This window comes from Sapajus apella, unplaced genomic scaffold (assembly GCF_009761245.1).
Source record: "Sapajus apella isolate SASKATOON/1434 unplaced genomic scaffold, GSC_monkey_1.0 scaffold2, whole genome shotgun sequence".
In the NCBI taxonomy this organism is placed as follows: Eukaryota; Metazoa; Chordata; class Mammalia; order Primates; family Cebidae; genus Sapajus; species Sapajus apella.
Genome location: NW_022436942.1, coordinates 4,381,683 through 4,396,616, shown reverse-complemented (window position 1 = coordinate 4,396,616; position 14,934 = coordinate 4,381,683). Strand labels below are relative to the sequence as shown.

Genomic DNA, 14,934 nt, shown 5'->3' with positions numbered 1-14,934 from the left:
AAAGGGAAGGCCTACTCACTGCGCTCTTTTTAAAAGGCGAGCAAATCTCAACACCGCAACCATTTAATGCCACAAACATGATTGTAAAGAGAGCACAACACAATGAAGATACTGTATTTTCGTCGTTCATCAACAGAAGGCTTCTGCATAATACACCCATTGCAGGCAGGACTGGTGTGTAGATTCATTTATTAAGATCACACATCACATTACCTTACATACAAAACCATATAAATAATGTCAGCAGTCAGCCAGAAAGTAAGCTGTGATGAAAAAGTTCTCCAGAGAACAATTTGCTTCCCTTTGACTTTTGACCATCATAGCTTTGCCTCTTCTTGGTAATTTCTATATAAACCAAGAGACAAATTCCAGTTTTTATAAAAACAACTCAGGCCACGTTGTATGCTTACGTTTTAGGGCATTCATAGAGTATGCTATCATATTTTAACCTCAGAGCCTTCTTTGAGCCAAACGGGATTCCTTCTAACCTCTCTAATTGTGTCCAATTCAAACTTCAGATAAGCACTGTCTTCAGGCTGCTGAATTTCAGCATAGTATTATCAACACAGCAAAACCAAAGACTCTCCAATAGAATCTTTCAAAACTAAAGAATCCAGAAAGAGTCAGACAGTAGGGCTGGTGGACCAGAAACTCAAGTCACATCTCTGATCTAACTTAATGCTTACATATATTTTCAAAAGGAAAAACTTTGAGCACGGATAGTATAAAACTTACTTCCTGGTCCACACTGCAATACTTTTCTCCTACTCTCTCAGAAAGCTAGAGAAAACCTTTTTAACAAATAATATCCAAAAAAGAATTTCTGCAAAAGCACTATTTTCCCAGCTCAATGTCACAATTATTTAGTGTGTTGAGTACTATATTTCTTTTAATTTCCTATAATCCCTACCCATAGTATAATGTGGAATTCCATTTATTCTATTTTTAAAGACATGAAGTCATCCAGGGTGGAAACTATGCCCTGATTGAAAGGACTTAAATGCTGCTATGTCTCAGACTGGGCTCTGGCACACGGAGAAGTATAAATTAAGCTCTTCTGCAGACATTTGATCTCTTGCTATGAAGAGGGATATTGTGTTTCCTCTGTTTAACAGTATTCTCTGTCCACTGTGAAAAGAAGCCTGTTTGCTTTAAAAAGTGTGGCATATTTCTTCCACTATGAGTGGCATTGCAAATGAAATCACAGCATGTACTGAATATAGTTGCAATCGTCTATATGAATTGTACATCTGTCAAGAGAAGCCAATGTTGAAATTGTGGTCACTTAATATGAGATGAATAATTTAATAATATGATGACTGATCACAACCACCTCTCTGGATGCTAAGACTGGCAGCTTTTGTTGAGTGCCCACCTGCAGACGGCACCGTGCAAAGCAAGTTAAACAGAAACAGCCGTGCCTTCTAATTCCAGTCCATCTTGCTGCACACCAGAGGCTGCCCACACACAAAGTTAGGATATCACCATTACTAGTGGGACATTATTCTAAAAGCGCATGCACATGTTATCAGTTGGACAGAAACATTTTCTTCCATTTCCATCCACAGGTCCTCTGTGCTTTATGAAGATCATAATAATTCTCCACGAAAGAATAGAAATTCTGAAAAATCTATGATACTGTGTTAACGTACTATTAAAATGCCTGTAGTAAAACTTGCATTGGTATCTAGCATGTGGTAGGCAGTGTGTTGACTGAATGAAGCAAGGCTATCATCTCTGAAGAAAAACTCTAGCAAAGATTTTCAAGTTCTGTCCTGCTCATCTGCTGAAGGTGTTGCAGGAGTTACCAAAACATCGTTTGTCATATAACACAGCGCAGAGGGGCTGATAAATTAGAAAGGTGCTGATTTAGCTGATGGACCTGATCAGAGCTGAGAAAACCCCATAGACAACCCTCCCCCTACTCCCCAGCCACTGCTGAAAACATAGCTGCTCCTAACTTCTTTCTATATTGGAAACTATATTGGGTTTTGGAAAAAAGTGTTCAGCTGCTACAAAAAAAATAGCTTAGAAATGATTACTGGAAAGCATATTTTTGTACATTAAATGAGTTTCACGTTTTAATGACTTATACGGAGACACAGTGTCAATGAGAAAGAGTACATACCAGGGGCCATAGCCCCAAATGATGACTTTTATTGTCATAAGCAGACAGTGGCTGTCTTTGGAATAAACAAAGAATTTATTTTTCTTAACCAAAGCTCCAATAAATTTATTTCACTTTGCAATGAAAGGAAAATATTATAGCCTGATTCATATATTCTTACCCCACCCTAATTGGCAGTACTTACTTTAGTAAAATGATCTGGAGACCCCATAAAAAAAATTTGGCACAGTAGCTTTTATATTGCCATCATGCCTTCTACTAAAATGGCTTGCAAAATTATAAAATGTGTAACCCCAACTATTTCCTCATTATTCTGATGCTCAGTAAGCCCTATATTATGGTGTTCCATTTAAAGCTTATGGTGAGTTGAAAAACGCTGTTTTACTCGATTTACTTAATCATTTTTGCACTGTTTCCCAAAGTTCCCTAAAGATCATGAACACCTGGGTTGCTTGGTAAAAATGGATTCCTCGGCCCTGAAACAGACCCATTGAAGCAAAATTTACAGGGGACAAGTCTGGTAAATCTGCATACCTAGCAAGCACACAAGATGATACTTATCCTCATAGAAGTGGTGAAAGCAATGGAGTAGAGGAAAATTGAGTCCAGACTCAATTGATATGCCAGTTTCCCGTTCTACCCTATATGGAGTTCTCCCATCGTAGAATGATGATTCCACTGGAGAGGTTAATAACGTGGAGTCTTGGCAAATGTACGCAACTATCCTGCCAACCCACAAGCCTAGCTGAAGTGATCAGTTTGGGATCAAAAATTAAATATTTTACTTCTGAATGACATACCAGTTATGTTAAGAAAGTATGTTTTTCCAATATATGTAACTGAAAGAGCATTTGATCCCCTGAAATATCTCCTTACTCGTGTTACATTTTATAGGGAAAATAACTGCCAAAATATAGCAGCTGAGGTGGGAGAGGCCAGGTTGTGTTTACCTAGTTTTGAAAACTTTCTGTGCTTAATTTTTCATTACCCCTATTCCTCTGGAGAATGCTTTTGAGTTTTCTTTAAACTCCTAAGGCTCTAAGGACACTAAGGATCTGGAGTTATCACATATTATGTTTTCAGAAATCCCTCAATAATATGATGGCAATGTGTCTTAGTAGGTGACAAATGACTTCTCTTAATGATTGATGCAGTAACTTTCCCAGAAAAGTGAAATACTGAGTGGCTATCTGGTGAATTCAAACGGTGTAGACAATGAAGAGAGAAAAGAGAGGTCAAGAAAATATATATTACCCGTGTGATAAGATTTGCTTTGAGACCCTAAATGAACAGCTGACCAATTCATCTCTTGGGAGTCTGGATTGTGCAGACTGGCCGGCTTTATCTGTCTCTGTACCCCTCAAAGCCCTTCCAAGGATCACAGAGTCTCCTACAGGATCAAGTCCAAATTACTTACCATGGTATAAGAGGGACTCTGGGTCCAGCTGTCTCCTTCCTCCTTATCTTCTTTCAGTCCACTTCATGATTCAGCAATAGAAGCCTCTTGTAGCTTCCTCGGCCAGACGTGGTGACTCATGGCTGTAATCCTAGCACTTCTGGAAGCCAAGGTGGGAGAATCACCTGAAGTCAGGGGTTCTAGACCAGCCGGGCCAACATGGCGAAACCCCGTCTCTACCAAAAATACAAAAACTAGCAGAGCAGGGTGGTACACACCTGTAGTTCCAGCGACTCAGGAGGCTGAGGCAAGAGAATCATTTGAACCCGGGTGGCGGGGGTTGCAGTGAGCAGAAATGGCACCACTGCACTCCAGCCTGGGTGACAGAGCGAGGCTCCATATCAAAAAAAAAAAAAAAAAAAAAAAAAAAAAAAACACAAAAGAAGAAGAAGCAGCTTTTTGTACCTTCCTGTACAGACCCTGGTATTTCCCAGCCTTTGCTGGTGTGATTCCCTCTCCTGGCAATGCCTGCCCCGGCCTTTGCCTCTGGGACTCAGCTTAGCAGTCGTCTTCCCGAAGAAGCCGTCCCTCGGACGCTTTTCACAAGATGGCGCCGAAAGCGAAGAAGGAAGCTCCTGCCCCTCCTAAAGCCGAAGCCAAAGCGAAGGCTTTAAAGGCCAAGAAGGCAGTGTTGAAAGGTGTCCACAGCCACAAAAAAAAGAAGATCCGCACGTCACCCACCTTCCGGCGGCCCAAGACACTGCGACTCCGGAGGCAGCCCGAATATCCTCGGAAGAGCGCCCCCAGGAGAAACAAACTGGACCACTATGCTATCATCAAGTTTCCGCTGACCTCTGAGTCTGCCATGAAGAAGATAGAAGACAACACACTTGTGTTCGTTGTGGATGTCAAAGCCAACAAGCACCAGATCAAACAGGCTGTGAAGAAGCTCTATGACATTGATTTGGCCAAGTTCAACACCCTGATTCGGCCTGATGGAGAGAAGAAGGCATATGTTCGACTGGCTCCTGATTACGATGCTTTGGATGTTGCCAACAAAATTGGGATCATCTAAACTGGGTCCAGCTGGCTAATTCTAAATATATGTATATCTTTTCACCATAAAAAAAAAAAAAGAAGCCGTCCCTCCTTTGTACCCTATCTTTGTCATTGAAACCACCAATGCCATGACATTGTTGGAGCTCTGAAATGTAACAGGACAAAGGAACAGAGGAGGGACAGGGCTTATTGGCCTTTATGCCTCCAATGCCCATTACAGAGCCTGGCCTAGGGAAGTTCTCAGAAGGTTGGTTATTGACTAAAAATATGTTAATCCATCCTGAGGGTGTTTGCAAATAGTGAAAATGAGCAGACCAGAGTATGCCTGCCAATGTTCGTTTTCTGTTGTCTGATATCCTTCAAAAATGACCACCATCATTTTTTTTTTATTATTATAGCCTTGGAAAGAAGGCCCGCAGTAGAAAAAACACTCCATTCATTTTTGATGGAATACATTTGCTTGGTATGCAATGTGATTCTTTTTCTGCCTGTTAACGTGCACGTTTTAAAAATTAGTTGCACCTTTTCCTTTAGAGGTACTTAGTAACCATGTTGTTTCAGATACAAAGGCCTATAGAGCAATGCCCACTGCCCTGTGAATGGGGCCTTTGTTCTCAGCACTGTTTTGGTAGGAAATGGTTGCTATTTAGGTCTCCAAGAGGAAATATAAACTACGCTCACCTAATCAAACAGACCAGTAAATACTGCAGTTAATCTGACAACTTCAAATTCCTGAGTTGCATTCTGAGAAACAATTTAACACCAACAATCATTTAAAGCCTATGTAAATCATAAGCCTTTGGTTACTTAAGAGGTTTATTGTATTTTATTTCATTTCACTTTATTAATTACTGCAAATGCCCAGTTCTAAGTCATATTTCAGGACACAGACTTCTTGTTGGTTGGAAAAGAAAAGAAATCACATTGGAAAATACAGCACTGAGGCTCAAAAATAAAAACATGCTATCCAGATGCCAAAGAGTGGGGAGACACAGCATGGGTGAATATATGAAAGCAAAAGATGACCCTATCACATGAGTATGCTATGCAGTAAGTATTGATCCTGAGGACAGGAGAAACCCAAGTGCAGGTCTTCAATGTCCATTGTTCTCATTCCTTCAGATAGTTACTTCCAAGTAATCTGCACTGTGGCTGTGGAATAAAAAGCAGTACCTGTTTGTTCAAGTTATTAACAGTTTTACAATGCCCTTACTACCTCACCTTGAAGATTCAGTCACCACTTAAGAAATGAAAGCACTGAAACAATATATGAGTGGGGAAAAAAAATCCACCTAGTTCTTAAATGCAGTGCGTAGTGATACTTTAAACCCAACAACCGCAGCAAAAAGATCTCTTAGTTGGAGTTACGGGATATAAATATCACCATGTAGATTCTACCTGTTTGCTCACAATTGCAACAGCCTCTTACAATTTCTCATTGCAGCATAACAGGGAGCAGCGTCCTATATGCACACAGCCTGTATTAAAAGCATTATCTGAACTATTCCTTCCCTTTTGAAGGAAAAAAAAAATCAAGTGTTTCTTGTTTTTAAAGGCACCATTGTCACTTCTGGTTGAATGTTTCTTTTACTGTCTCCTGCACAGCAGAGGGCATTTCACCTATAAAGAGTGATTACAGAGTACTGGGACAATTTGAATACTCTAATCAATGCTAGTTAAAGGAGGAATAAATAAACTTTTATGGCACCAGGGTTCCTACCCTTCATGGAAATTATTGTTAATTTATTGAATCAATAATCTTAAAACAATAAATTATGATGCCCTTTGTTTTATTAAGCCCTTCTCACAGTGTGTTAAAAAGCAAAGGCTTTATAAATATTGCAACAGGCTGGGAGGAGGTTTTCTTAACCAAGTCTTTGTATGTGGTCCGTTATGCAAGAGATGAGACTATAAAAGTTGCAAGTGTGTGTCTTGGGGTATGGGGGACACTTGAGCATGAGTAGACACTAAAATAATAATAATCTCTTTACTACTTAAAATGGCTAAGCAAGGAATTTGGGTTAATTTTCTCATTAACCCTGCCACTGCTTGGGGTGATTTGGTTTCACTCTTCGACTGTTTGAGAATGACTATATATGAAGAACATATTCATTATAAAACTGAGAGAAAGATTTTCAGTTGATACGTGCTGGACGATGACTGTCCAGAAGGCATCATTGTCCTCAATAGTTTTCTCTTAATCACGTTCTCGTATTTAATCTGTCTTCCACCAAAACCTTAGGGAAAACAAAACTCCCCAGCTCGTTTTGAATTGCCAATCTCCTACTATCCTGATCTAGTCAGGATAAGATAAAGTGCCTAAAACAGTGCCTGACACGGGCTGACTCTAAACAAATAGAATGCTCCCTCTCTGGGGCCAACCTAGTGCTGCTTTTCTATCCCACGCGCAACTGTAACAGGTCATGAGAATTGTATCCTTGAAATCTTTATTAGTTTTCTCATTATGTTTTTACCTTTCACAGCTATCAAAGTATCTTTTGGGTACCTATTCATCCTGTTACGAAACTATACCCAAATGCAAACTTTCTGGCTTTAAAAAATAAAATATAATGGGGAAAAGTGCACATTTGGGGTAATATCTGCAGATGAGACATTACCGTAGAAGCAATGTCCCAGAAGCACCTAATATCCAAAGCTTTCTGTGGAGATTAAGCTCCTCTAATGGCTCTATAGCTGCTATATACAATTATGTGCTCACTAACAGCATCCCTTAAAACAGGCAGAAGGGATCTTTGGAGCCGAGCTCTGCATACCTTAATTATGGAACCAATTTGGGACACTATTTGTTCCAACATTTTTTTAAAGGCCTTCCCTAGATCACAAGAACACATCATATCAGGATTACTTTTTGCGCCTGGAGACCACAAACCTGAATGCAGGCCGTTGGAATGGTTCCCCAGAGCGTCGGTGTTCGCCACCACATTCTCCCGGGGGTTTCACAGTTACTGTCACAGGACTGGCCTAAAACCAGAAGTATTACTCCCTGGAGCTAACCTGACAGAAGTTCATCATTCTAGAGATCCAGCTCCAGCTATGGAGCTGTGACAGTTCAGCACCTGAAGGGCCCAGCAAGGAAACTAGAAGCAGACAATTTATGGAACTTCCATCCATCATGGATACAGTGATTTGATGAATTCCCAGCAAGTTCAGTAACAGTTCAAGGAATCATCCCGGTATTCCGAAGAGTTTGAGAGATGTACCTAGACCAAAGACCAAAGGAGGAAAAGGAGACCCAGCATACTATAACCCAAGAGTGATGCTGACTCAACCAGATCCTCACAGAGCTGAGCCACTGGCAGGAGCCCTCGGTCGGAGCCATTTGTAAGGAGTTGATCCAGGCAAGGAACTTCTTGGGCCTACATTAATTTACTGGGAAGGCTCTGGCTAAGTTAGGGATTCTATTTGGGTCCTAGGATTCTTTTCCTTCTGTATATTCCAAAAGCAGCTCTAGAGCCCCTGGAATCTGGCTGAAGGATAAGGCAGAACCATACCCAGCAGTATTCATTACATTCCATTGCAGGGCAGGACGAATCAGGAGTCCAGGCCGTCAGTAGAACTGGCTGCGATAATCATAAAAGGATGGCTACTACATACCAAGCACTATCATGGGAGACATATGTTATTTCACTTAATTCTCACAAAAATCCTTTGGGTAAAGTATTGCAATCTAGATCTTAGAAATGAAAGGCAGAGATTCAGAGTGGTGTAGGGACTTGCCCCAGGTGATACAGGGGTGATATTCCTTGTGGGCCTTTCTAGCTCCAAAGGTCATCCTCAAGTCAATAGGCCATGCAGACGGACTTTCCCTAAAATTGTTCTGTCACTTCAGCCTGTGTATCTTCAGGACCTTGACAACTTTCTTAGAATTATTTCTCTAACTTGTAGAAATCAATCAAAACCTTGCCCTCATGGCTATTCCACAGTCTGAAATTCTCATAAAGAAAGAATCAATATCCATTATGTAGGTACAGAATTCATGGATTTCAGTGAATTCATTCATAAATAGGAAGGTTCAGTATTGATTTAACGTTAGTGGGTCTATTAATATTAAAGCTGATTATATTAATTGTATTCTTCCAGCCAGCATTCATTCTTTAATGTTCATGCCCTTAGTGCTTGATAGAAAGGATTCACTTCTCATGTTAGGTAAGAGACTCAAGCAACTTGAAGAAATGGAAGGAGAAGTGTTATATGGAGATATGTACATATACAACACAGAGACAGGAATCTTTGGGGGAGCTAAGAACAGCCATGCATCTGGGCTTCACAGAGAGAAAAGCATAGTTTAAGACCAAGAGGGGATCAAGCATTGTGGCTTATGCCTGTAACCCCAGCACTTTGGGAGGCTGAGGCAAGTGGATCATCTGAGGTCAGGAGTTCGAGACCAGCCTGACCAACGTGGTGCAACCCCGTCTTTACTAAAAATACAGAAATTAGCTGGGCATGGGCATGATAGCAGACACCTGTAATCCCAGCTACTCAGGAGGCTAAAGGAGGAGAATTGCTTGAACCTGGGAAACGGAGGTTGCAGTCAGCAGAGATCTCACCATTGCACTCCAGCCTGGGCGACAGAGTGAGACTCCATTCAAAAAAAAAGAAAACCACCAAGACAGGTCTAAGACAGTGCTGGAAGTTTAGTTATTTTGTCACTTTCATGTTGTGGATACCAGGGTTCAATGCTCAGATCTCCCTTTCAAGGCTAAGGTTCTTACCTGCCCTCCCCACTACTGTGAGTGATGCCTAATCGTGGAGACTCTCTCCACAATTTGCCCTTGGCCAAAGCAAGCTACCAGTGCCCAAGGTTATGAGCCTCCATAGGTAGCAGCCCATGTACAAGGACTGGTCTAGGCCCTTTGCTTCACTCAGGCACAACTCTGATGGCCTCCCATTAGCCAGGTGCGGTGGCTCACACCTGTAAACCCAGAGCTTTGGGAGGCCGAGGTGGGCGGATCACGAGGTCGGGAGATTGACACCATCCTGGCTAACACAGTGAAATCCCATCTCCACTAAAAATACAAAAAATTAGCTAGGCGTGGTGGCACACGCCTGTAGTTCCAGCTACCTGGGAGGCTGGGGCAGGAGAATCTCTTGGACCCAGAAGGCAAAGGTTGCAGTGAGCTGAGATTATGCCACTGCACTCCAGCCTGGGCAATCAAGCAAGACTCCATTTCAAAAAAAAAAAAAACAATGAACTCCCACTAGATTGGCGGGGGGGTGTGGGGGTGCTCTGTTGATTCAGAGCTCAGTCTCTCCCTTTCCCGAATTCTGCTGCCCTTTTTCTTCCTGCAAACAAATCTCCCACCTCAAAGTCTGTTCCCAGAAAACCTGACCTAAGACACCTCCTGAAGCACAGAAATTTATCAAACCTTTGCCATAAGTCACTCAACCCTTCTCTGTCTTTGGTTTACCCATTCTTGTAATTACCAACCAAATGTGTCACCCTTGACCAAATGCCTTTTCTTTATATCTCCTGGCTTCTATTTGTTAACTTCTGCATACACATCACTTTGGCTTACTCACAGCTTTAGTTTTCTCTTGGCTCTTCATGGTCTTCCCATCACTGAGCTTCTTCAAGTGAAGCTTTTGTGCTGAGCCATCTCCTATGTCACTGGGAGTACTATGGATTTGGCTAATTTTGGTTCAGGTGTCTATATTTAGATGGAAAATGGAGGAGATTTAGGGTGTAAAACACGGCCACCCCTGCTTAGGAAAAAGCATAAGGCATCTTTCTTAGTAGAGAAGACGATGGGCATGACAACTTCTCTTAGAAGGAGAAGTGAACTTCGGCCAGCACTGTGACTAGCCTGTCCATTGCACTCATAAACCAGATCTAACTATAATCAAGGCATCAGTGACATCTAGGAATTAATTCAACAAATATTTATTGAGGACCTCTTAATCAGGATCCATTTTGGGAAAAGAAATAGACAACAAAATGACAAACTCTTACTCTCACGAAGTTTCCATTTTAGTGTGAAAGACAGAAAAAAAGATAAATAATTGAAATTCAAAGAAAGCAACAAGAATCTCAATCAATTTGTACATTTTCCCTGGTAAAACTGACTTCCAGATCCTCAACAGAAAGACAAGACTAGTGAGCTTTTACCTCCTTTCTCTACTCCGCTATCCTGGTAGTGATCATGAGCAAGAAAATGGCGAGAGAAAGAGGAGAAAGGGAAGAACACATAGCCTTAAATCCACCCGCTTCCTTAATGAGGTCAGCTTTACAAGCGAGAAACAAGAATTGTATCCTGAGGGAGAATTCTCTTTTCTCTGTTCAGACTGTTTTATCCAACCATTTGTACTTTTTAACAACATTTATATAGCATTTTTATGGTTTGGGATGCATTTCCATTTAATCATTCAGTCTGTCATTCAGCAAACATTTAGTATCGAAGTATGTGTGTCAGGCTCATAGACCATGTTCTTTCTTCCAAAGGCAACTCTAGCAAAAGAGTAAATATTATTAGCATACCCATTTACCAGATGAGGTTGGTGGGAAAATAAAGCCTAGAAGTAGACAATAAGGAGAATAGAAGAACCTAGGCTTTAGAGCCAAGTGGACTTAAGTTTGTTTCCATATATGTGTCTAAAGGAATAGTCTCGCATATGCAAAGAAAAATTTTTTGAGATGGCTTATGCATGCGATGCAATCACAGAAGAAATATAAATGGATTGAAAGAAACTTAATGAAGAGACAATAGGAGAAGAACAGAAAGATGAGAACAGACAGCAAATAAGAAAACAGGTATTGTGTTAGCTATGTTAACAAGATTGTTCATGATTGCTAAAGTTGAGCCTCAAGTTTTTTATGAGCTTTGTTGCTGTTGGGGAAAAGATGGAAACACAGAAAAGATAATGATTATGTTTTCCTTACTTCCTTTCTCTCTTTCCCCTCCCTTCCTCCCTCCCTCCCTTCCTCCCTTCCTTCTTTCTTTCTCTCTCTCTCTTTCTTCCTTCTTTCCTTCTTTTTCCCTTCCTTCCTTCCTTCTTTTTCTTTCCTTCCTTCCTTCCTTCCTTCCTTTTCTTCCTTTCCTCCTTGACACGCTCTTGCTCTGTCACCCAGGCTGTAGTGCAGTGGCACAATGATAGCTCACTGCAGCCTGGTCTCCGGTGAGCCTCCCACCCCAGCTTCCTGAGGAGCTGAGACTACAGGTGCTCACCACCATGCCTGGCTAATTTTTCATTTTCAAATTTCTCATAGAGATGGGGTATTGCTATGTTGCCTAGGCTGGTCTCAGACTCCACAGGCCAAGCCATCCACCTGCCTTGGCCTCCCAATGTGCCTTGTTTTTCAATGAATAAATTCCAAGGGGTTGGGGGAGGGAGAAAAAAGTAGAACTTACTGATTAAAAGAGAATTAAGTGACATATCCCCCAAACCAACTATAAAACAATGACTTAGGAAAAAATTGGATAATTCTTAACTGTGACTTTTTTATGTTAAGAAATTGCTAACAGCCGGGCGCGGTGGCTCAAGCCTGTAATCCCAGCACTTTGGGAGGCCGAGGCGGGTGGATCACGAGGTCAAGAGATCGAGACCATCCTGGTCAACACGGTGAAACCCCGTCTCTACTAAAACTATAAAAAATTAGCTGGGCATGGTGGCGTGTGCCTGTAATCCCAGCTACTCAGGAGGCTGGGGCAGGAGAATTGCCTGAACCCGGGAGGCGGAGGTTGCGGTGAGCCGAGATTGCGCCATTGCACTCCAGCCTGGGTAACAAGAGTGAAACTCCGTCCCAAAAAAAAAAAAAAAAAAAGAAATTGCTAACAATTTTAGGTGTGATAATGGCATTGTGTTTATGTTTTTAAAAGAGACATTATCTTTAAGATACATATTGAATTATTTACGGCTAAACTAAAAAAGATGAAAACCACAATAACTATGAAATTCCTGTTGCCCCCACATTAGCTTTGTAACTTTGGGCCAATTACCTCACTTTTTTCTACCATAAATGGATAGAAATGCAATATATTGCTCAGAGGTATGAAGATTAAGTGAGATACATATAGTCAATCTACATAATTTGTGTATTCCTTATTTGAATTCCCCTACTTGCTAACATTTATTTGTAATCCCAAAGGCAATGCTTGTGGGGACTTTGTGGTCATTCTCAGACATGCACACAGTGGCGAAACACATTGAGTTACCTGGAATCCACGTTCAGCTGAGGTTGAACCAAGTGTGCCTCTTGTTTCAGTTCTCATACTGTAAACAAATGTCCTTTTCATGGTCTATTTAATGCCATGATTTTTGTGTTTTTATGGGTTTTGTTGGTAATTTCTCTGTTCGTAATGCATCCAAATAGTACTGAAGTGCTATCCAGTGTTCTTAAGTGCAAAAAGGCTGTACCATGCCTTCTAGAGAAAATGTGCATGTTAGATAAGCTATGTTCAGGCCTGAAGCTGTAGTGCTGTTGGCCAAGAGTTCAATGCAATGAATCAACAATATATGTTGATTTCTGTCCTTAAACAGAAACATACATAAAACCTGGTTATGTATTGACCAATGAACAACAATGCTGTGACCAGAGGCTTGCAGGAACCTAACCCTGTATTTCCCCTAGGAGCAATGATTCAGCATTTGCTATTTCAGGGTTCATAGCAACTTTATAAAATTTAACTACTATGAATAACAATAATCAACTGTACAGAAATGGCCTACGCTAACACTATCCTTAGAGCAAGCACTCAATAAATGTTTTTACCTCTTCTTAAGTGATAGAGACCAAACCCTAAACTGCCTTCTGCAGACTAATTTTCTGGACTCTTTATTCTTGAGAAAGCCCCTCAGCCTGTGGATACATTACAATGTGTGTAACACACTATTTGATCAAACAGACCTTCATCTGTACATGTTTTCCATCTTTCAGCCGTTTTTTGTTTCTCTGGGGTAACCTTGGTTAACAGACAATGCATTAGGCTTGGAATTAGAGAGCCTGGGTCAGGCTTCTGATCTTATGAGTTGTGTGATCCACAGTCATATCTCAAGCCCTGAGGAGTTCTCAGCAATAAAAGAAAATGCAATAAAACTCCAAGTTTTATGGTAGGACTAAAAGACAGAGATGAATATAATCTGAAAAAGCTAAGGGAAGGCGTAAGGGGACTTATAAAAAACAAGTTTGAAGCTACCTTCCCCCCTGGCACCAGTGAGTGCTGCTTGTGCCCACCATCCCTGAAGAACTCCTGGCAAGTTGCATATCCCACTGTGATTTCCAAATCCAAATTTATTTCTGGCCTTCTAAATAGGTATGCCAGGCCTGCTCAACACCCCAGAATCAGCATGTTTCCTGGAGCATCCATTTTGCTAGAATGTTCATTAACCAAAACATATACTAAAATTAAACTTCTCCATAGGAACATGAAGTACATGCTTTTGGTGTTCCGCAGTATCTCCTCCCCATTCACCTTGGATTGTACCTGCAACAGAGAGAGCAGTTCTCATGTAAGCCAAGACCTCCCAGCCTAAGCACCCACTATGTCTCTCAGCTTTCTCATCTCAAGCTCTTTCCCAAAGCCTCCGGAGCTTGCTGAAGCTGCACGGAGGGCAAACCCAGAAGTGCAGGAGAGAATGCCCCTGGGGAGAATTCAAGGTAATGAGAGCCAAGGGCCTCAGCTCCATGTCATTTAGAGGAGCAATTCTGAGAAGGAATGTGCATGGTTCCTCAAAAGCTGAAGACCCTGTTGTCCCCAACAGGAAGCAGCTGAGGAACACATACTTTATTGAATGTCTGTCATTCCTGTCTCACTCTCCCTAATCCCTCACCTTCCAAAAGCTACCTGTACCCAAGTCCTTGTTTAAGGCTCTGCTTTTGGATTAGAAGGAGCTATTTGGTTAGAAAAATGGACTTGAGCTTCATTTGGACAGCACTTTTACATAAGATTAAAGAAATCCATGGTGAAACCCCGTCTCTACTAAAAGTAGAAAATGGTGGCAGGTGCCTGTAATCCCAGCTATTGGGAGGCTGAGGCAGGAGGTTGAACCTAGGTGACAGAGATTGCAATGAGCCAAGATAGCACCACTGCACTCCAGCTTGGGAGACAGAGCAAAACTCCATCACACACACACACACACATACAGATTAAAGAAATCCAATTGTCTGTCTAAAGACACACCAAACTTCTCACAGATATATGACAAACTTTAAAGCACAATTTTAATGTATTAAAAATAAAAAGATGTCAAGAAACTTCTCTTTTGGTTCTACATTGACCAATATGTCTAACCTCCAGTCTATTCTCTATGATTAAGATTCCTGAGTGAAACAAAAAATTCGCTCTGATCTTTTTTCTCTTTCTTTCTTTTTTTTTTTTTTTTTTTTTTTTTTTTT

General features: G+C 41.2%; 1 pseudogene across 1 annotated transcript; it reads left to right on the top strand.

Moving 5' to 3' along the window:
* Positions 1-4,108: 4,108 nt before the first annotated feature.
* Positions 4,109-4,599, top strand: LOC116556629 (annotated as a pseudogene). Its single transcript, XR_004271102.1, has one exon. The product of XR_004271102.1 is annotated as a 60S ribosomal protein L23a pseudogene (transcript).
* The last annotated feature ends 10,335 nt before the right edge of the window (positions 4,600-14,934 follow it).